This window comes from Ostrea edulis, chromosome 3 (genome assembly GCF_947568905.1).
Source record: "Ostrea edulis chromosome 3, xbOstEdul1.1, whole genome shotgun sequence".
Lineage (NCBI taxonomy): Eukaryota > Metazoa > Mollusca > Bivalvia > Ostreida > Ostreidae > Ostrea > Ostrea edulis.
In genome coordinates this window covers 31555678-31580560 of record NC_079166.1, presented here as the reverse complement: position 1 = coordinate 31580560, position 24883 = coordinate 31555678, and the positions used below count along the sequence as shown (strand labels likewise).

At 32.1% G+C, this 24883-nt stretch overlaps 1 protein-coding gene across 1 annotated transcript in view; it reads right to left on the bottom strand.

Moving 5' to 3' along the window:
* LOC125677887 (uncharacterized) overlaps positions 1-24883 on the bottom strand; it is a 534764-nt gene that overhangs the window by 324972 nt on the left and 184909 nt on the right. The gene's annotated exons all lie outside the window — the stretch shown is intronic.

Sequence of the window (24883 nt, the reverse complement as noted above, 5' to 3'; positions counted from 1 at the left end):
TTTAATTTAATTTTGGATATTGGCATAGATTTTGATATAATTATTGGTAGTCGCCCATCAAACAAAAATATGACACATGTACACCCCCACTAACGTTATATTCCGCATTGAAGGAAACCGGAAATAAATCTGCCAAAGCTATAGTCATTTTCTATATAATATACATGTATCATCAATGCATTGCAATTACGTAGAAAATTCACTTAAGTACTGTCATTACTGGCGATGATTGTGAAATGGTGAAAAGTTCAGGAAGTTAAAAGTAATTTAAAGATCTAGATTGTATTAATAAAATGCAGTAATGCAGTTTAACTGATATTTAGTCTTAATGTCGTGTCGTTAGGGAGGTATTTTCTTCTATTGTCTTGGGGGGGGGGGGGGGGTAATAATTCAATTGTTTATAACATATGCAGATAGAGAAATTGGGGTGACTGCTCTGTCCCATTTTCATCTATAGTGGTAGTTAGGGTAAAGACAGAACTGCAAACATGTATGCATGTATCGATGGAGAATTTGTACATGTCAACCCCCTTCCTCCCCGAATTACGAAATAAAGGCAAGAACAAAATTTATCTTTGGTAGTAAGTTTTTAACCCCCTCCCCCGAATTAAGAAATCAGGATTTTTTTTAGAATTTAGGAAAAAATCCCCCCTCCCCGATTTAGGATTTTGAAGAGTGGGCAAGTCACAAGACGAAGGACTTTTTTTTCTCTTCTCAGGGATCTTTAACAAACCAAATTATCTTCCGCATTGGTTACAAAAACTGAGTATTTTGCATTGAAAATAAAATTGGTGAAGAAAATGTGCGATTCCTCTACTTACAGTATAACTGCCACTCATATAAACTGCAAAAAATAATATATCACAATTTCATTAACGTCACAGAAAAAAATGAAATTGATGTTATTGTTAGATACTATTACTACACTTCTATATTTTTAGATTTATTCCTCTGTAAAGATATCTCATAAATTTTATAAGATATCTTATAAGATATCTTCTAAAGTTTATGAAATATCTTAATTGTATCCTATATAATTGGATAGCTGACCAGACTACTGTATGCCGTACTGTCTGGTAACAAAATACAAGTTCTGCAAATAAGCATACATTAAAGGAGATAGATTATATATTTTTTCTTAACAATATATGATATATATTTCATAAGATATCTTATTAAACATATATCTAATGTCTTTCAAGGTATCTCAAACTTAATAAGATATCTTATATATTTTATAAGATATCTCAAAAACGAATTTTTATAAGATATCTTGTAAACTTTATAATATATCATATAAATTTACTTTCATAAAATATATCATAAAACAAGCAGATATCATGCATGTTTTACAAGATATATCATAAAGTTTACTAGATATTTTTAAGAAAAATATTGTTTATGAGATATCTTATAAGATATGTAAGATAACTTATAAAACTTATGAGAAATCTTATAAAAGATTTAGGAAATCTTATGTTTTATAAAATATCATATTAAGATAAATTTAAGATATCTTCTATTTTATAAGATATCTCATAAACATAAGATATCATGTTTAATATACAATATATCTTATAAAGCTTAGAAGATATCTTACATAATTTATAATATATATCTTGGATATTTCATAAACTGTAAATTATATGAGATATCTTATCAGAAATAGAATATATTTCATAAATCATATACGAAATCCTTATAAGTATAGATTTAATTATGGCGTGCCATACACCTTATTTAGGAAGAAGCTAAATTAGCAGGATTTATGCAAATTATATGAATATATACATATTTTGTATATATCTTAAAGGGACTGGTTCACGATTTTTGATAAAAATATTTTTTTCATTTTTTATTGTAAACATTTAAAATACAACTCATTGTACCATAAAGCATCCCAATTTTCCATAGTCCAAATTTTAAGTTTTAGATGACACATTTTACCCCAAAACTGCTTGAAATGTGAAAAATATAATAAACTTAGATCGATATCCATTTCGTTTGAAAATTCCGTAAACAATAACATACAGCAATCTTAGTTTACAAAACAAAACAAATGATAATTAAACTCTAAAATGAGCTTCTATGATAATATATAACCTTCATATTTGTGTGAAATCTTTTAAATAATAATAATAATGTGCGGCATTTATATAGCGCATTATATAATTTGTAATTACTCTAAGCGCTTAAACACAGTAGATTTTCATTACTAAAAGTGAAAAAGAAAATTTTGGGGAATAACGTGAATCAGTCCCTTTAAGAAATATCTGTGAAAAGCCTAATATACATTTTCATCAATTTAAAATTTAAAGAAGTTAGCTCCCGAGCTTTTGAGTACAACTGCGCAGGATGCTACAACTAAGTATTCACTGGTTCAATACTGATCCCAATGGTCCAAATATATTACACAACTATTGCTGAACCATATCCTGTTGAACATTTTGTGTCAATTTAAATTTTGAAAGGGTTTGACAGGGACTATATTTTTTGGCGGAAGGATTCATTAATCAGAAGTTCTAATTGTACATGATTTTACAGTTTCTGTTTCATCCAATGTATCGTCTATTGTTATACTCCTATACGTGTATTTCAGTTTTATAATTTATGATACAGGTAGTTGAGACTTGGAACTAGTTCAAATGTTATAATTTAATAACTTGGTTGATATAGTTTTCCAAACAGAACACCGATTCTTAAAAAAGTTTTAATTAATTTACTCGAAATTTTGTGTAAAAATTCAGTGTTTTCGCCAATAATTCAAAAATATGATCTCCAACCCCCACTTTTTTAAGTTGCCTTTTAAATTGGAAGACCAGGCCTTGAAAAGTATGTAAAAATTTATAAATTGACATTACTCCTAATATGTACTTTTAAACTCTCAATTTTGATATCATGAAGTTTTTCGTATATCAAGTGCAAAAAGGTCATTATTTATTTCCTTTACTAGTATTGATTTTTTTTTTCATCTGTAGTGTTAGAGGACATGATTATGTATCTTTTCTATGTAATGATTGATTTGTGTTGCTTATGTTGTGTTGACACTAAGAGAAAAATCAAGTTTAATTGAATAAATTTTAAGTGCAAAAAGGTCATGTTTAGAACACTATAGCTCAATAACAAGCGTTCCGACCCCAGTTCTTCTTTTTAATTTCCTAATTCTCCTTCACTATAGAAATCAAAAATACACTTCCAAAAAATTGACATTACTCCAAATGTCAGGCGCGAACCTCTTTAACGTACCAATTTTACTCTTTATACTAAAGAAATTCATCAGTAAATGTGAATCATTACTACAGCTGTGCTCTGCAATGCATGCAAACAAATAGTTATAGTTATACAGTATTAAAGTTGGTTAAGAAATTAAGTACTATGTACAAGTTACTGCTCATAAATGGAAATTGAATAGTTGAACATTTCCAACATATACTGGAATATACATAGTTTTCTTATCTACATGTATTGATCAGAAAGTAAGACAATATTACACCACTGTATCTGCATAAAAGTTTGTTTTAGTCTTAAATATTAAAGAAATCAAACCTTTAGAGTGGTAAATCTCTGAAATATGTCTATATACATGAATACATAAAATCAGAAGCTGAAATGTTATAAAATTTAATTCAATATCAGTATATATACATACATTTTAAAGTTATAACAATTTCTTAAAAATTCTTGGAAGTTATATTCATAACTTTAGTCTGTGACACGCACTTTAAAGTATCCCAGACACCATATTACAGGATTTGAAGGTAGATCCTTAATGTAAACTGGTGAATTCATTTAGGAATGTGCACTCACAGTACACCAGCTATTTTCTCAAAATGAATATCTGAAAGAAAAATAAATCACAATGATCAATCTAAGCGATCTAAATTTTATTTTCCAGTATGAAATATGAATACTGATTGGTTGTTTTTTTTACGTTCGTTGAGAATTTTTCACTCATATTGAGACTTCGCCAGCTGTAGGTGAGGTACCACAAAGGAGTAAAGCGCACTTGGTATGCAATTTCGCCTACATAAATACCTTTTTCTTGAATATCATTTTTTTTTTTTACAAATATTCTGGTATAAAATGTCAGTTTATACTTGTGTTTGCCCAAATTACTCAATAAAGATATCTATATGTTGATAGTATCTTTATTTGAGAGGCATAAACATCATCTTGATTACATACAGTATATAGTAGATGTAACGTAATGGGCCTAAAAAATGCAAACTGTTGCAAAAGGCCACCCTAAACCAGAAATAAAACACTGAAATTGTTTTAATTGAATATGACTGTACATAAGTCCATTTGAGGAAATTTGGTTTAAGGTGGCCCTGTGGTTGAAAATGGCTAAAATCTGAAAAAGATCGTTCTCAAAATTTACCTTGAGATTTAGCAGCCTGTCAAACGTTAAACCTTTAAACTTACATGGCTGGGTGGCCTAGTGGTTTAGGTGTTCAGTAAACTTACACTTAAAGCACACATTCCGAGTTCAAGTCCCATATTTTCCCAATCTATTTTAGCTCTTCTGAGCCGAAGGCTCAAAGAGCTAATCATATGGCCATACGTCTGGCGTGCGGTGTGCGTCAACTTTTTGGAAAAAGGGTTATATCTCAAGAACCCCTTGGCCAATTTTTGTCAAATTTGTCACAGGGTATCCTTGGCCCAAGGGCTTTCATTTGTGCTAAAACTAGAGTTGTGACCCCTTAACAAGGGGAAATAATTAGGAAAATACAAACAAGAGTAGTGGTTGCTAAAAAAAATCTTCTCAAGAACCACTGTGCAAATTATCACCAAACTTATGCATAAGGATGAGGATAAGTTGTAGATGAAAACATTATTCAAGGCATCACCCTGGGGAAAAGGATGTGGTCACTTCAAAGTTGACCTTAAATTTTGTTTTGTTAAAACTTTGATATTTTGCTTAGTATAAGGACTAGGATCATCAAATTTTGTCAGTTGGTGCATCTTAGAACCTAATAGCATGCTGTCTCAAAATTAGGTCATGGTGACCTACTTTTTGAATTTCACAAGTAATTATTATTAAATGGATTTTGATGCATATCTTGGACACTTTTGAGCCTATGATCATCAAAAGTTGTCAGTTTATAGATCATGGAACTATAAACTGCGCCATGTGAAAAGTATGTCACCATGACCTACTTTTTGAATTGTATGGCTAATCATTTATGAATACATTTTAGGTTGCTTTTTCAGATACCGAGAGGTTTAGAACCATCAAACCTTGCAAGTTGATGCGTCTAGAGGCCTCAAAACATATTTATAAAAAAGTAGGTCACAGTGACCTACTTTTTGAAATTTGCAAAAATTCAAATTTCACATTTTCAATTTTAGATGCATATTTTGGACACTATGAAAGCTAGGATCATCAAACTTTGTCAGTTGATGCATCTTGAGTCTTCATAGTTTGTTGACCAAAAGTAGGTCATTGTGACCTACCTTTGGGATTTGACGGCTATATTTTAATATTTCAGATACTATTTGACTTACAATAATCAAACTTTATCAGTTGATGGGTCTTGAGTCTTCAGAGTGTGTCGACCAAAAAGTAGGTCACTGTGACCTACGTTTGGAATTTGACGTTTATATCTGAATATTTCAGGTACTATTTGACTTCAATTATCAAACTTTGTCAGTTGATGCATTTTGAGTCTTTGGAGTGTGTCGACCAAAAAGTAGGTCACTGTGGCCTTTTTTGGAGTTTGATAGCTATATTTGAATACAATTTGACTTGTCAGTTGATGCATCTTGAGTCTTCAGTGTGTCGACCAAAAGTAGGTCACCGGGACCTACTTTTTGACAGTTACATTTAAATTTTCAAGTATTATTTGACTTAACATCATTGAACTTTGTTAATTGATGAATCTTGGTTAGTGAGAATTTTTGCCTGTTCTACAATGTATCAGAAGAGCGATTCTAGACCCATGGGCCTCTTGACTTTTTTTTGCTTTTCATGTTTTGGGGTCGTTTTCTTTCGGGGGGGGGGGGTATGAATTTGATACATATATTTTAACAAATATTAGTAACTTTCATCATAACTTTCAATATTTGCAAGTTACGACTTAAAGGGAATTTATACCAAGATCACTGTAGTTCCGTTTTTTTTACACTAACCTGTTTCTGTGTGCACAGGGTTTTCAAACCGTAATATGGCTGACGAAAAGCTAAACTAAGACTACAAGAAAAGGGACACAAATGCACAGCATGTAATAGAAATAGGTCAAGGGAGGAAGATAACTGTTATATAGTTTGACTTCTCAAAAGTAAATATAAAAACTCATGTACCAGCTGTCATCCGATATTTAGGCAAAGCTAAACACTCGAATTATCAACCAAAGGCAAATGAACTGATGAAATCTATTAAAGGTGCTGCAACCATGTCGGAAAAATACAGTGAGCTAAGTTATGTCAGATGTAAAAGGGTAGTTCATATGAATGTACCTATGAAAATATTGTACTGTTCATCATTGCACATAGGAACATAGCTGCAATAATGTAGCCCTCTCTGATTTTTTTTTTTTTTTTGGGAGAGGGCTACAACTCCTTAGGATCTCCGTAATGGTGCAAATGCGGGAGTGATTCACTCCCGCAACATTTGCGCTCATTCTAAACATTTCCTGACTTTCTTTACGTAAAAAAAATGATATTCTATGTTTCTTAGTCAATATATAAATTTACAACCTGCAACTTTAGATTTGTGAGGCTCTATTCTACCGTTTTCAACAATTTCGATAAATTCCAATTTCTCGATTCATATTTGTGCGCCATGTTTGATGTACTGAAGTTTCAACTTCCGGTTGTCAAGTCATTTGCATATGCCATATAAGGTAGTATTTACATCAATGGACAAGTATGGAGGCGAAAGCTATTTCGTCGGTATTGAAAAGGTTTGAATTTAATATCAACTTAAAAACCAAACAACAGAATGTAAATTCTTTCTGCAACAATATGATTTTCCTTTCTTTGTCGAAGTGGCTCGAGTAACTACATTTTCGCGCTGATTGTCAATGTTTAGGCCTTTCATTAGATCCACCTACGAGATCTCGCGATAACAAGCATGGCGGAGCAGACGAAGAATTTTGCATGCTGTACATTATATTTAATGAAAAACACCTTTATTAGACATACCCGAGCACAAAGTTGGTACTCCTTTTGGTGTAAACAACATTTGGGACTAATACACAGAGTTTATTATCGGTTATTCATAAAATTATTTTGCACCATTACGGAGATCCTATGGAATTGTAGCCCTATCCCGAAAACGTCAGAATAAAAAAAATTGGATAGGGCTACATTATTGCAGCTAATAGGAACATGCTTTATTGATTAAAGAACGACCCATATATTATATTATTGGATCAACCAATTCTCTTTGAATTTAGACGCACTAATTATCTGTGGTGATTTCAATAGTCAGTTAGACATATGTGAAAACGACAAAAGCATAAACTCTTGAAAAAAGATTCTGAAAGATTTTAGTTTAAATGATTGTTGGATTTCAAATGGAAAAACAAATGCTGAAGGTTTGTCATGGTGCGATGGAGAAAACATGCCTAAGAGTAGAATTGACTATATTTTTATGTCTGATAAGATACATTTCCCAGTGCATGACATTGCATTACGTAGAGTTCCTAATGTTGAGGGCGTACGGCTGAGTGATCATTTAGGAATTTGTTTTTATCTTTGTACTTCGGAAAACTTAAGGGGATGTGGGTACTGGAAATTAAATACTTCTTTATTAGAATATGAGTTATTATGTGATAAACTTAGGAAACATATAACAAATGAAAATGATCGATTAAACGCTGTAAGTGAGGCAAGAACAAAATGGGAACATATGAAAATAAGTATCAAAAATTTGTGTATGAATTACTCCAAAAATGTTTCAAATACGAAAACCAAATCGTATAAAATCCATTGAAAATGAAATAAAATCAAAGAACCACTCAGAAATGAATATAAGGTGTAAAAATCTACTTGAAAAAGAAATAGACGATTATTATGCGAAGAAATGTAATGGCGCTTATGTAAGATCTAGAGCCATTTTGGATGGAAAATGGAGAAAAAAGTACCTCATATTTTTTAAATCTAGAAAAGAAACAACAATCAAACAATACAATACACAAAGTTAAAAAAAGAAGAGATAATGGCATGTTATTTAAAGATAACGATGGCATAATGAATTGTCTATTTGATTTCTACAGTTCGTTATATCGTAGTAAAGAAATATCTATAGTTGACATTGATGATTATTTACTTAATGCAGACTGTGAAAAAATTACAACTGATGAAAAAGAAACATGCGACATGTTACCAACTTTATTAGAATGTAGAAAAGCTGTCAATTCCATGAAAAATAATTAATCTCCTAGTCAGAATGGTCTACCAGTAGAATTCTATAAGGTATTTTGGAATGAAATAAAAGATCTATTCTATAAATCTTTAATGGAAAGAATTGAGAACGGTTTAATGCCCTTTTCTCAAAGAGGTGCAATACTATCACTAATTTATAAAAAGGGAGAAAAAGAAAATTTAAAAAAAACTATAGACCAATAAGCCTAACAAATGTAGATTATAAGATTTTTGCCCATGTTTTAGTTAGTCGATTACAAAATGTTGCAAATATAATTATAGGACGTGAACAAAGTGCATATATTAAAGTGAGATATATAGGGGAAAATGCACGATTAAAACTTGATATATTTGAAGACTGTATGACAAATGACCAAGATGGTATATTGCTTTTTCTTGATTTCGAGAAAGCTTTTGACTGGGTGGAATGATAATTTCATGTAAAGTTTTGGAAAAAATTCAATTTTGGTAATATGTTTATTAGAATGATAAAAACGCTTTACAATAAACCAATATTCAAAATTAAAAATAACGGATGGTTGTCAAAGTCATGCTCAATGCAAAGAGGCATCAGGCAAGGATGCCCTGTATCAGTTTTTCTTTATATTTTTGTTTTAGAAATACTAGCAATCAAAATTAGAAATGATGATGCTGTACATGATTTGATTTTAAGTGGAAATGAAAATACAAACCTCAAAATTGTACAACATGCATATACCTGCACAAATTTGTTAAGCGATCCAAATTCATTGAAGAAAGCACTAGAGATCATACATGAATTAAGTAATGTTGCAGGACCTAAACTGAATTTAGATTAAACAGAATGCCTATTGACTGGTTCATATATTAATACTTTCTCTGATTATCCTTATATTCATGGAGTAAAAATCGAGAAAGAATGTATTAAATCACTTGGAGTATATCTTGGATATGATAAAGACATCTGCTATACAAAAAATAACTGGATAAGTAAATTAGAAAAACTGGAAAAAATATTAAGTGTTTGGAAGAAACGAAATTTAACTATCTTTGGAAAATGAACGATTATAAACACGCTGGCAATATATAAATTGATTTAAAATGCCTTCATTTTGCCTAATTCTAAACCTGAATTTTTCGAAAAGGTATCAAAAATCATATTTAACTTTTTTATGGAAAAAGAGAGATAGAATTAAGAGAAATACACTCATCGGAAAAAATGAACAAGGCGGTATAGGAATTGTTGATATTGAGAGTAAATTTTTTGCTGCAAAAGCATCTTGGATAAAGAAACTATTAGACAAAGAAAGTATAACACAAACATTACTAAACACAATGCTAAAAAGGATAAATATGTCAGTGAAAGAAATTATAAAAACAACAGAGTATAAATTGTTGGATAGGGATCTGTACTATAACATAATACCACAATTCTACGGCGAAGTTTTCACAGCATTCAACAAATGCAAAAAATGTCAAGACATAACTACACTGAAAAGAGATGAATTCTTGTCTGAACTTATTTGGAATAATAATTTATTTCAATATAGATCCAGAACTATATTCTTTATAAAGTGGATAAAAAGTGGGATTCAGTATGTTAAAGACTTATTCAATGATGATGGAGATATACATGATTTGATATATTTTACTAATAAAATGGTAAAACAGAATATCATTGTTTGTGAATACTTTATGCTAAAACATGCCACTAGATTATACAGAAATAATTTTGATTGCAGCTATACAAAGTATGTAAATATACTTGATAAGGAATTATTTTTATTCAAGGACAGAAGCGTAAGGTCAGTGAAATATCTCAGTAGTGATTTTTATTACCTTATATTTTTGAATTTAAAATTCCATAAACCAATATATGAAAAAAGTGGGAAATTATTTTCAGAATATCTGACAACTGTGTTTGGAAAAATATTTATATATCCAAAATAAAACACATATACGAAAGAAAAGTTGCAGAATTCAACTACAAATTATTACTCTGTATTTTATGTAATAATTCAAGTGTTAGTAAATGGAACAAAGCTGTTTCTTCTTTATGTGAATTTTGTCAAACTGTAGAAGACACTGAACACCTTCTATTCACATGTAAACTTACAAGAAATGTATGGGAGAGAATTAGCACTTTTTTGAAATTTCATGTAAGTTGGAAAAACATTGTATTGGGATTTTACTCTGAAGTAAGTAATAAAACAATTAGATTGAATAACATGATTTTCTTTATTTCTTTCACAATCTATAAATACAAAATGAAATGTAAATTAAACAATGTTAATATGTCTGAGGAAAACCTTCGCATGACACTGAAACACTGTCTTTCCATGCAAAACAATGTCCCAAGAAAAGCGAATAAAATTATAGATAATTTCTATTTAGATGCAAGTAACTCTCTTTAGAAAAAAATATATTATCTAAAGTTTTTAAGATAATAGAAAGCTATCCGGTGTATAAGGAGACAGTCCCTCAACACTTTGTTTACCTGATGGAAATGTTGGACTGTAAAGAAGGTGTGTCCTACAGGTAGACATTGGTGGCTTTCCTAAATCGTTTATATATAATGCTTTCATATTTCATATATATGTAATGTCAATTACTTCATAGCTTTCTTATATCATTTATATATTAGATCAACTTATTTAGTACATTATTATGTATATATATATATATATATATATATATATATATATATATATATATATGAAAGCACTAAAGTTCCAACAACACCCGATACCTCAGAGTGTCGGATCCACAACATGGATACAAGGTCAAATACAAAAAATTATACAAACCACTAAAATGACCAACGACACGAACAACGAGATTGTCAAATTTTGGGGACGACCCGTCCCTTCTTCAGGACAAACGAAAAGAATTACATAATGTGGTCAATATCAACAGAGCATAATAACAAAAATTACATATAAATACATCTAGCACCACAACTACACTAATCTACAAACGTATTTACAACACAGACTACATGTTTTTGGTCTTTACGCTTGCCAACAATGTTAAAAGTGGAGCGAATTAGGACATGCCTTATTCGTCCAAAGAGCTGATCCAAAATGTCCGAAAAGAAAAACAATAAACTTAATTAATCTCAAGTGGAACGAGTTAACCCAATTACGTTGACAAATAGTAAAGCTAACTCGTACCCAGAGAGATTCTATTTTAACCATGCATAATTTATAAAAGATAATAATAAGTAACAAATACAAAAAAATAAATAGATAAAAAATAAATAAATAAATGAAAATAAGCTATGTAAACGAAGTAAGAAATGAACGAAGTTTGAGAGAAAGATAAAGTAAACAACAAGTTTGAATAAGTTAACAAAATGGACCAACTCCAAACAAAAACAAAGAATAAGCAGCCCAGGAAATTGAATCAACATCAGACATTCCCGTACTAATCATGTTTAGGGTAGATGTGCAAAAAACATAGAATCACGGAAACTGATAAATGGGTTTTACATGTAAGCAATCGGTTATGAAGTTCAAAGTAATTAAAAGGGATGGGCTGATTGTAAACAGAATTGAAAAGAAAAAAAAATGTGTTAAAAAATGGTCATAGTACCACTGTTAGGGACATGATCAGACGAGTAGGTCTAGATGAAGCTTATTTCACATACCAGTCAGTATTTCCTAAGCAATCAGATTCACTGTTCTCATTTTCTTCGTCACCATTATCAGACCCCGATGCACTTGAATCGTTTGGTTCGAAGCGAAAAGGCCGAATATCATTCAGTCTTGCCTCATCGTTCTCAAACTCGTCCTCATAAAAACTAGAAGATCAGCAGGATAAATCTAATGATGCATTGTCATCAAACCCTTCGATTTCGTTGGGAAAACTGTCACTCTTGGCCATGTCAGTGACACATGTGGAGTAGATAAACACACGTGTGACGTCACTGATCCAGATTGCATTTACACCGGAAGTTCCATTGTAAGATTTATCGATCGATAGCACAGGTAAGAATGGGGATGTTTAACTATAAATATCTCGTGAACAATTGGGTCATTTTTGATCGGGTTTTCTCTATAGTACACATGGAATAAAGCTCTTCCGAAATGAAACGGATACCTAACCTCCGTGGTCTATCTTTAAAGGCTAAAATCAAATGATTTGTTGCTATAGGTTTACAATAACATCACTTTTTAATTGGGGGAGGTTTTTAGGAAATTATGTAACGGTCCCCGTTACAATTAGAACTATTTATTATTATGTAATATTGGTGCTCTGGCAGAGTTCCATATAATGATGGAACAACAGCATAACATAACACCGGTATTGTGTGAAATACAAATATTATCATTCTATATAATGATAACAAAAACAGCTAAGGGGAGATCTAGACAATACTGACGGCACAAGTTGCTTCTATAAAAATCCCTGAGTATGATAAAGTGATCTCCCCTGTTATACAAGTAAAATTAAAAACTTGACAAAATAAAATATCCAAAAATCATCGAATAATATATACAAAACAAAAAAACATCAAGCACAAGAAGCAAACAGCATATAGCATTAGATATGTGTCAAGCATTAGTATATGGCGCATCTGACTTGACAACATTGAGAAGGCTAGCTATATTAAATATAGGGATAAGTGAGTTCAAATTGTAAAGCTTGGCAAACATATATATCTACGAACAGCATCAAATTTCCATCTGCCCATCTTCTGAACACAGTTTTCAGAATACCCTAAATGTGCTGCATGTGTAGCTGCCCCTATTCTGAAACTATGGCCTTTATATAGAGCTGGGTTCTGGCCAATTAAGCGGATTGTGTTGTGCAAGTTTTTGGTTACAAATGCATACGTGACTGGTTCGCCCCCTATAAATTGAAATAAGGGGCCTGATTTGTGCGCAAATGTTTGTAGGTAAAGATACAGTGACTTAACTGGGCACATTTCCTGGTTGCTTGAAGCTCTAAGATTTATTTGGAAAAGGTCATGTGTTTTATTTGTTTTGAAGTTTCTTAACACTATCATTACTGCAGTAGGCACTTTATGTTGAAATTTGAATGTAACGTCATCCCTCTGAATTACTTTGTGTTGTTCACCTTTTGATTTGATAACAAGTTCCCCCAAACACAAGAATGCATTGAATGCCAAAAGGAAAATGGACTTGAGTAAGATCCTGGAACATAAATTCTGTACTGAACAATCAACGCCTTTCATTAATTTTGACATTATTGACGCAGTAATTGGTAGCCTGGAATCTTTGCTCGGTGCAGAATGATGACACCCTTGCAGAATTTTCCGGACTAAAAATGCCTCGGCGGGATCTGGGAGAGACACCACAAGTTGATAGATAAGCGAGATATGCGAAGACAAAGAAATATCAATTTTTCGAAGTTTTTCTCTAAAAACCGGAAGTTGTTGGTTAGAGACCGAATTAATCTGTGCAAGTTTTATTTCAAAAGCATAATTTTGAAATTTGACGTTTTTTTCTCCAAGTGTTTTCTCATAAATACTCAAAGATTGAGTCTTGAAGCTTTCAGGAAAGTTAGATAGTGACTTGTAGATGTGACATACTTGTTTCAACTTTCTTGCTGTCACTTCCGTCATCCGCTGGAAGTACCATAAAAATATGTAATATTTCATTTTTTAAATTCTAATCCTCATAAAATTATTTAATAGAGTGTAATAAGTCATATCATTTCCACCGGAAGTTGGTTGTTTGAAACCGGAAGTTGGTTGTTCGAAACCGGAAGTTGTCCAAAAACTCAGTATTTTTTATGGAAATTTTTAGTGTGGGTTCCTACGTGGTTCAATTGGAATTTTTAGCCGTTTTATGGACTACTGAGATACTTGAAAGTGAATGAAATAAAACCGAAATTGTTTACAATTGATAAATCACGTCTTACATGTATGTGTTTATTTCTTTCATGTATAGTCGTTCTTCACTAATTCACAAATTGAATTCTTCCAGTCAAGGTCCTATCTCGTCAGAAATTGGACGGAAGACCTATTCGTTGCTCGCAACGAGATCATTTCTAGTTAAGGTCTTCCGTCTCAACGGAAGACTTTATAGTGTTTCTTATGTTTCTTTTCCTCTATTATTATTATTAGGGCTTTCCACCTTTCTGTGGAAAGGACTATTGTTATTGTTCTGTTTATTAGGGCTTTCCACCTTTCAGTGGAAAGTCCTATTGTTATTGTTCTGTTTATTATTAGGTCTTTCCACCTTTCTGTGGAAAGACCTATTGATATTCTTCTGTTTATTATTAGGTCTTTCCATCTTTCTGTGGAAAGACCTATTGATATTCTTCTGTTTATTATTATTATTATTATTATTATTTTTCCTCCCCGTGATTTTGAGTTTCAAGATTTATCGAAAAGATTTATAGTCCATAAGAATGTACTCCTTAAAAGATTTTGGCAGTTCACCCTGCGTATATGAACTTTGACCCCTCGAGGAGTTATTGCCCCTTTTGCAATAAAAGCTTGTTATCGCTACTCCTCCGAAACCGTACACCGTAAAGATACCAAACCTTCACTAATGTCTTCGACTAGTCAAGGAGACTCTTCAATCTATTCATTGCGAAATGATTCTTCGACCCCTTTTATGAGTTATTGCCCCTGAAAGTTTTTCATTTTTACAAATAATTGAAAATTTTTAAAACCATTTATCCTAGAGACATGGGACTAACTGCATTAGAATCATCATCCTTTGACCTTTTGATTTATATCAAGGTCAAAGGTCAAGGTCATTCAAAATATGAGAAATTTAGCTCTTTTTATATCTCTTTTGTCTTTCAACATATACTACATATCATTGCATCTTTAGTATGTCCTTTTAAATCTATTTCAAAGATTTAATTTCTGTACCTTAAGACTGACCCTTTTAAAAGTTATTGCCCCTTAGAGTATTAACCTTGTTATCGCTACTCCTCCGAAACCGTACACCGTAAAGATACCAGACCTTCACCACTGTCTTCGACTAGTGAAGGAGACTCTTCAATCTATTCATTGCAAAAAGATTCTTCGACCCCTTTTATGAGTTATTGCCCCTGAAAGTTTTTAATTTTTACAAATAATTGAAACAATTTAAAACCATTTATCCTAGAGACATGGGACCAACTGCATTAGAATCTTCATCCTTTGACCTTTTTAATTTATGTCAAGGTCAAAGGTCAAGGTCATTCAAAATATGAGAAATTTAGCTCTTTTTATATCTCTTTTGTCTTTCAACATATACTACATATCATTGCATCTTTAGTATGTCCTTTTAAATCTATTTTAAAGATTTAATTCCTGTACCCTAAGATTGACCCCTTTAAAAGTTATTGCCCTTTACAGTATTAACCTTGTTATCGCTACTCCTCTGAAACCATAGACCGTAGAGACACCAAACCTTCACCAATGTCTTCAACTATTCAAGGAGACTCTTCAATCTAGTCATTGCGAAAATATTCTTCGACCCCTTTTATGAGTTATTACCCCTGAAAGTTTTTAATTTTTACAAATAATTGAAAAAAATTAAAACAATTTATCCTAGAGACATGGGACCAACTGCATTAGAATCTTCATCCTTTGACCTTTTAATTTATGTCAAGGTCAAAGGTCAAGGTCATTCAAAATATGAGTAATTTAGCTCTTTTTATATCTCTTTTGTCTTTCAACATATATTACATATCATTGCATCTTTAGTATGTCGTTTTAAATCTATTTTAAAGATTTAATTCCTGTACCCTAAGATTGACCCCTTTAAAAGTTATTGCCCTTTACAGTATTAACCTTGTTATCGCTACTCCTCTGAAACCATAGACCGTAGAGACACCAAACCTTCACCAATGTCTTCAACTATTCAAGGAGACTCTTCAATCTATTCATTGCGAAAAGATTCTTCGACCCCTTTTATGAGTTATTGCCCCTGAAAGTTTTTGATTTTTACAAATAATTAAAAAAAATTAAAACCATTTATCCTAGAGACATGGGACCAACTGCATTAGAATCTCCATTCTTTGACCTTTTAATTTATGTCAAGGTCAAAGGTCAAGGTCATTCAAAATATGAGAAATTTAGCTCTTTTTAGATCTCTTTTGTCTTTCAACATATACTACATATAACTGAATCTTTAGTATGTCCTTTTAAATCCATTTCAAAGATTTGATACCTGTACCCTAAGACTGACCCCTTTAAAAGTTATTGCCCCTTACATTATTAACCTTGTTATCGCTACCCCTTTGAAACCATAGACCATAGAGACACCAAACCTTCACCAATGTCTTTGGTTTCTCAAAGCACAACTTCAACATATTCAGTGTGAAAGGATCCGCTGACCCCTTATATGAGTTATTGCCCTTTTATGTGTTTGTGCTAATCGTTAACTTTTAAACGGATAATCATAGAAACATGGGACCAACTGCAATGTGATCATTGACCTTTGACCCTGAATATTAGGTAAAGGTCAAAGGTCAAAGTTACTTCAAATATTGAGAATTTAGCTCTTTTTATATCTCTTTTGTCTTTCAACATACATCATTTTTCATTGCATCATTAGTATGTTCTTTTAAAACCAATTAAAACATCTTTCTTGGCCCTTAAGCCGGGCTCCTTTAAAAATTATTGCCCATCTTACAAATAAAGCTTGTTATCGCTAGTCCTTCGAAACCGTTAACCCTGGAGATACCAAACCTTAATCATTAATGTTTTGTACTAATTTAGTAGACTCTTCAATCTATTCAGTGCGAAAAGATTCACCAACCCCTTTAAATAGTTATGGCCCCTGAAAGTTTTCCAAGTTTACATTGACTTGAAAGTTTTTTGGCCTCATTTGACCTACTGAAGAATGGATCAAGATTGAAGGTCAAGAAACAAATCCAGAAAAGGTGGAAAGACCTCTAATTGTTCGAGAACAATTAGGATTACTAGTTATTATTATTTTTCCTCCCCGTGATTTTGAGTTTCAAGATTTATCGAAAAGATTTATAGTCCATAAGAATGTACTCCTTAAAAGATTTTGGCAGTTCACCCTGCGTATATGAACTTTGACCCCTCAAGGAGTTATTGCCCCTTTTGCAATAAAAGCTTGTTATCGCTACTCCTCCGAAATCGTACACCGTAAAGATACCAAACCTTCACCAATGTCTTCGACTAGTCAAGGAGACTCTTCAATCTATTCATTGCGAAATGATTCTTCGACCCCTTTTATGAGTTATTGCCCCTGAAAGTTTTTGATTTTTACAAATAATTGAAAAAATTTAAAACCATTTATCCTAGAGACATGGGACTAACTGCATTAGAATCTTCATCCTTTGACCTTTTGATTTATATCAAGGTCAAAGGTCAAGGTCATTCAAAATATGAGAAATTTAGCTCTTTTTATATCTCTTTTGTCTTTCAACATATACTACATATCATTGCATCTTTAGTATGTCCTTTTAAATCTATTTTAAAGATTTAATTCCTGTACCTTAAGACTGACCCTTTTAAAAGTTATTGCCCCTTAGAGTATTAACCTTGTTATCGCTACTCCTCCGAAACCGTACACCGTAAAGATACCAAACCTTCACTAATGTCTTCAACTAGTGAAGAGGACTCTTCAATCTATTCATTGCAAAAAGATTCTTCGACCCCTTTTATGAGTTATTGCCCCTGAAAGTTTTTAATTTTTACAAATAATTGAAAAAAATTAAAATCATTTATCCTAGAGACATGGGACTAACTGCATTAGAATCTTCATCCTTTGACCTTTTAATTTATGTCAAGGTCAAAGGTCAAGGTGATTCAAAATATGAGAAATTTAGCTCTTTTTATATCTCTTTTGTCTTTCAACATATACTACATATCATTGCATCTTTAGTATGTCGTTTTAAATCTATTTTAAAGATTTAATTCCTGTACCCTAAGATTAACCCCTTTAAAAGTTATTGCCCTTTACAGTATTAATCTTGTTATCGCTACTCCTCTGAAACCATAGACCGTAGAGACACCAAACCTTCACCAATGTCTTCAACTATTCAAGGAGACTCTTCAATCTAATTATTGCGAAAATATTCTTCGACCCCTTTTATGAGTTATTGCCCCTGAAAGTTTTTGATTTTAACAGTTAATTGAAATTTTTTAAAACGATTTATCCTAGAGACATTGGACCAATTGCATTATAATCTTCATCCTTTGACCTTTTAATTTATGTCAAGGTCGAAGGTCAAGGTCATTCAATATATGAGAAATTTAGCTCTTTTTTGATCTCTTTTGTCTTTCAACATATACTACATATCATTGCATCTTTAGTATGTCCTTTTAAATCTATTTTAAAGATTTAATTCCTGTACCTTAAGATTGACCCCTTTAAAAGTTATTGCCCCTTACAGTATTAATCTTGTTATCGCTACTCCTCTGAAACCATAGACCGTATAGACACGAAACCTTCACCAATGTCTTCAACTATTCAAGGAGACTCTTCAATCTATTCATTGCGAAATATTCTTCAACCCCTTTTATGAGTTATTGCCCGTGAAAGTTTTTGAATTTTACAAATAATTAAAAAAAAATTAAAACCATTTATCCTAGAGACATGGGACCAACTGCATTAGAATCTTCATCCTTTGACCTTTTAATTTATGTCAAGGTCAAAGGTCAAGGTCATTCAAAATATGAGAAATTTAGCTTTTTATATATCTTTTGTCTTTCAACATATACTACATATCATTGCATCTTTAGTATGTCCTTTTAAATCTATTTTAAAGATTTAATTCCTGTACCCTAAGATTGACCCCTTTAAAAGTTATTGCCCTTTACAGTATTAACCTTGTTATCGCTACTCCTCTGAAACCATAGACCGTAGAGACACGAAACCTTCACCAATGTCTTCAACTATTCAAGGAGACTCTTCAATCTAATTATTGCGAAAATATTCTTCGACCCCTTTTATGAGTTATTGCCCCTGAAAGTTTTTCATTTTTAGAAATAATTGAAAAAAAAATAAAACCATTTATCCTAGAGACATGGGACCAACTGCATTAGAATCTCCATTCTTTGACCTTTTAATTTATGTCAAGGTCAAAGGTCAAGGTCATTCAAAATATGAGAAATTTAGCTCTTTTTATATCTCTTTTGTCTTTCAACATATACTACATATAATTGAATCTTTAGTATGCCCTTTTAAATCTATTTTAAAGATTTAATTCCTGTACCTTAAGACTGACCCTTTTAAAAGTTATTGCCCCTTAGAGTATTAACCTTGTTATCGCTACTCCTCCGAAACCGTACACCGTAAAGATACCAAACCTTCACCAATGTCTTCGACTAGTGAAGGAGACTCTTCAATCTATTCATTGCGAAATGATTCTTCGACCCCTTTTATGAGTTATTGCCCCTGAAAGTTTTTGATTTTTACAAATAATTGAAAAAATTTAAAACCATTTATCCTAGACATGGGACTAACTGCATTAGAATCTTCATCCTTTGACCTTTTGATTCATATGAAGGTCAAAGGTCAAGGTCATTCAACATATGAGAAATTTAGCTCTTTTTATATCTCTTTTGTCTTTCAACATATACTACATATCATTGCATCTTTAGTATGCCCTTTTAAATCTATTTTAAAGATTTAATTCCTGTACCTTAAGACTGACCCTTTTAAAAGTTATTGCCCCTTAGAGTATTAACCTTGTTATCGCTACTCCTCCGAAACCGTACACCGTAAAGATACCAAACCTTCACCAATGTCTTCGACTAGTGAAGGAGACTCTTCAATCTATTCATTGCGAAATGATTCTTCGACCCCTTTTATGAGTTATTGCCCCTGAAAGTTTTTGATTTTTACAAATAATTGAAAAAATTTAAAACCATTTATCCTAGACATGGGACTAACTGCATTAGAATCTTCATCCTTTGACCTTTTGATTCATATGAAGGTCAAAGGTCAAGGTCATTCAACATATGAGAAATTTAGCTCTTTTTATATCTCTTTTGTCTTTCAACATATACTACATATCATTGCATCTTTAGTATGCCCTTTTAAATCTATTTTAAAGATTTAATTCCTGTACCTTAAGACTGACCCTTTTAAAAGTTATTGCCCCTTAGAGTATTAACCTTGTTATCGCTACTCCTCCGAAACCGTACACCGTAAAGATACCAAACCTTCACCAATGTCTTCGACTAGTGAAGGAGACTCTTCAATCTATTCATTGCGAAATGATTCTTCGACCCCTTTTATGAGTTATTGCCCCTGAAAGTTTTTAATTTTTACAAATAATTGAAAAAATTTAAAACCATTTATCCTAGACACATGGGACCAACTGCATTAGAATCTTCATCCTTTGACCTTTTAATTTATGTTAAGGTCAAAGGTCAAGGTCATTCAAAATATGAGAAATTTAGCTCTTTTTATATCTCTTTTGTCTTTCAACATATACTACATATCATTGCATCTTTAGTATGTCCTTTTAAATCTATTTTAAAGATTTAATTCCTGTACCTTAAGACTGACCCTTTTAAAAGTTATTGCCCCTTAGAGTATTAACCTTGTTATCGCTACTCCTCCGAAACCGTACACCGTAAAGATACCAAACCTTCACCAATGTCTTCGACTAGTGAAGGAGACTCTTCAATCTATTCATTGCGAAATGATTCTTCGACCCCTTTTATGAGTTATTGCCCCTGAAAGTTTTTGATTTTTACAAATAATTGAAAAAATTTAAAACCATTTATCCTAGACATGGGACTAACTGCATTAGAATCTTCATCCTTTGACCTTTTGATTCATATGAAGGTCAAAGGTCAAGGTCATTCAACATATGAGAAATTTAGCTCTTTTTATATCTCTTTTGTCTTTCAACATATACTACATATCATTGCATCTTTAGTATGCCCTTTTAACTCTATTTTAAAGATTTAATTCCTGTACCTTAAGACTGACCCTTTTAAAAGTTATTGCCCCTTAGAGTATTAACCTTGTTATCGCTACTCCTCCGAAACCGTACACCGTAAAGATACCAAACCTTCACCAATGTCTTCGACTAGTGAAGGAGACTCTTCAATCTATTCATTGCGAAATGATTCTTCGACCCCTTTTATGAGTTATTGCCCCTGAAAGTTTTTAATTTTTACAAATAATTGAAAAAATTTAAAACCATTTATCCTAGACACATGGGACCAACTGCATTAGAATCTTCATCCTTTGACCTTTTAATTTATGTTAAGGTCAAAGGTCAAGGTCATTCAAAATATGAGAAATTTAGCTCTTTTTATATCTCTTTTGTCTTTCAACATATACTACATATCATTGCATCTTTAGTATGTCCTTTTAAATCTATTTTAAAGATTTAATTCCTGTACCTTAAGACTGACCCTTTTAAAAGTTATTGCCCCTTAGAGTATTAACCTTGTTATCGCTACTCCTCCGAAACCGTACACCGTAAAGATACCAAACCTTCACCAATGTCTTCGACTAGTGAAGGAGACTCTTCAATCTATTCATTGCGAAATGATTCTTCGACCCCTTTTATGAGTTATTGCCCCTGAAAGTTTTTGATTTTTACAAATAATTGAAAAAATTTAAAACCATTTATCCTAGACATGGGACTAACTGCATTAGAATCTTCATCCTTTGACCTTTTGATTCATATGAAGGTCAAAGGTCAAGGTCATTCAACATATGAGAAATTTAGCTCTTTTTATATCTCTTTTGTCTTTCAACATATACTACATATCATTGCATCTTTAGTATGCCCTTTTAAATCTATTTTAAAGATTTAATTCCTGTACCTTAAGACTGACCCTTTTAAAAGTTATTGCCCCTTAGAGTATTAACCTTGTTATCGCTACTCCTCCGAAACCGTACACCGTAAAGATACCAAACCTTCACCAATGTCTTCGACTAGTGAAGGAGACTCTTCAATCTATTCATTGCGAAATGATTCTTCGACCCCTTTTATGAGTTATTGCCCCTGAAAGTTTTTGATTTTTACAAATAATTGAAAAAATTTAAAACCATTTATCCTAGACATGGGACTAACTGCATTAGAATCTTCATCCTTTGACCTTTTGATTCATATGAAGGTCAAAGGTCAAGGTCATTCAACATATGAGAAATTTAGCTCTTTTTATATCTCTTTTGTCTTTCAACATATACTACATATCATTGCATCTTTAGTATGCCCTTTTAAATCTATTTTAAAGATTTAATTCCTGTACCTTAAGACTGACCCTTTTAAAAGTTATTGCCCCTTAGAGTATTAACCTTGTTATCGCTACTCCTCCGAAACCGTACACCGTAAAGATACCAAACCTTCACCAATGTCTTCGACTAGTGAAGGAGACTCTTCAATCTATTCATTGCGAAATGATTCTTCGACCCCTTTTATGAGTTATTGCCCCTGAAAGTTTTTAATTTTTACAAATAATTGAAAAAATTTAAAACCATTTATCCTAGACACATGGGACCAACTGCATTAGAATCTTCATCCTTTGACCTTTTAATTTATGTTAAGGTCAAAGGTCAAGGTCATTCAAAATATGAGAAATTTAGCTCTTTTTATATCTCTTTTGTCTTTCAACATATACTACATATCATTGCATCTTTAGTATGTCCTTTTAAATCTATTTTAAAGATTTAATTCCTGTACCTTAAGACTGACCCTTTTAAAAGTTATTGCCCCTTAGAGTATTAACCTTGTTATCGCTACTCCTCCGAAACCGTACACCGTAAAGATACCAAACCTTCACCAATGTCTTCGACTAGTGAAGGAGACTCTTCAATCTATTCATTGCGAAATGATTCTTCGACCCCTTTTATGAGTTATTGCCCCTGAAAGTTTTTGATTTTTACAAATAATTGAAAAAATTTAAAACCATTTATCCTAGACATGGGACTAACTGCATTAGAATCTTCATCCTTTGACCTTTTGATTCATATGAAGGTCAAAGGTCAAGGTCATTCAACATATGAGAAATTTAGCTCTTTTTATATCTCTTTTGTCTTTCAACATATACTACATATCATTGCATCTTTAGTATGCCCTTTTAAATCTATTTTAAAGATTTAATTCCTGTACCTTAAGACTGACCCTTTTAAAAGTTATTGCCCCTTAGAGTATTAACCTTGTTATCGCTACTCCTCCGAAACCGTACACCGTAAAGATACCAAACCTTCACCAATGTCTTCGACTAGTGAAGGAGACTCTTCAATCTATTCATTGCGAAATGATTCTTCGACCCCTTTTATGAGTTATTGCCCCTGAAAGTTTTTAATTTTTACAAATAATTGAAAAAATTTAAAACCATTTATCCTAGACACATGGGACCAACTGCATTAGAATCTTCATCCTTTGACCTTTTAATTTATGTTAAGGTCAAAGGTCAAGGTCATTCAAAATATGAGAAATTTAGCTCTTTTTATATCTCTTTTGTCTTTCAACATATACTACATATCATTGCATCTTTAGTATGTCCTTTTAAATCTATTTTAAAGATTTAATTCCTGTACCTTAAGACTGACCCTTTTAAAAGTTATTGCCCCTTAGAGTATTAACCTTGTTATCGCTACTCCTCCGAAACCGTACACCGTAAAGATACCAAACCTTCACCAATGTCTTCGACTAGTGAAGGAGACTCTTCAATCTATTCATTGCGAAATGATTCTTCGACCCCTTTTATGAGTTATTGCCCCTGAAAGTTTTTGATTTTTACAAATAATTGAAAAAATTTAAAACCATTTATCCTAGACATGGGACTAACTGCATTAGAATCTTCATCCTTTGACCTTTTGATTCATATGAAGGTCAAAGGTCAAGGTCATTCAACATATGAGAAATTTAGCTCTTTTTATATCTCTTTTGTCTTTCAACATATACTACATATCATTGCATCTTTAGTATGCCCTTTTAAATCTATTTTAAAGATTTAATTCCTGTACCTTAAGAGTGACCCTTTTAAAAGTTATTGCCCCTTAGAGTATTAACCTTGTTATCGCTACTCCTCCGAAACCGTACACCGTAAAGATACCAAACCTTCACCAATGTCTTCGACTAGTGAAGGAGACTCTTCAATCTATTCATTGCGAAATGATTCTTCGACCCCTTTTATGAGTTATTGCCCCTGAAAGTTTTTAATTTTTACAAATAATTGAAAAAATTTAAAACCATTTATCCTAGACACATGGGACCAACTGCATTAGAATCTTCATCCTTTGACCTTTTAATTTATGTTAAGGTCAAAGGTCAAGGTCATTCAAAATATGAGAAATTTAGCTCTTTTTATATCTCTTTTGTCTTTCAACATATACTACATATCATTGCATCTTTAGTATGTCCTTTTAAATCTATTTTAAAGATTTAATTCCTGTACCTTAAGACTGACCCTTTTAAAAGTTATTGCCCCTTAGAGTATTAACCTTGTTATCGCTACTCCTCCGAAACCGTACACCGTAAAGATACCAAACCTTCACCAATGTCTTCGACTAGTGAAGGAGACTCTTCAATCTATTCATTGCGAAATGATTCTTCGACCCCTTTTATGAGTTATTGCCCCTGAAAGTTTTTGATTTTTACAAATAATTGA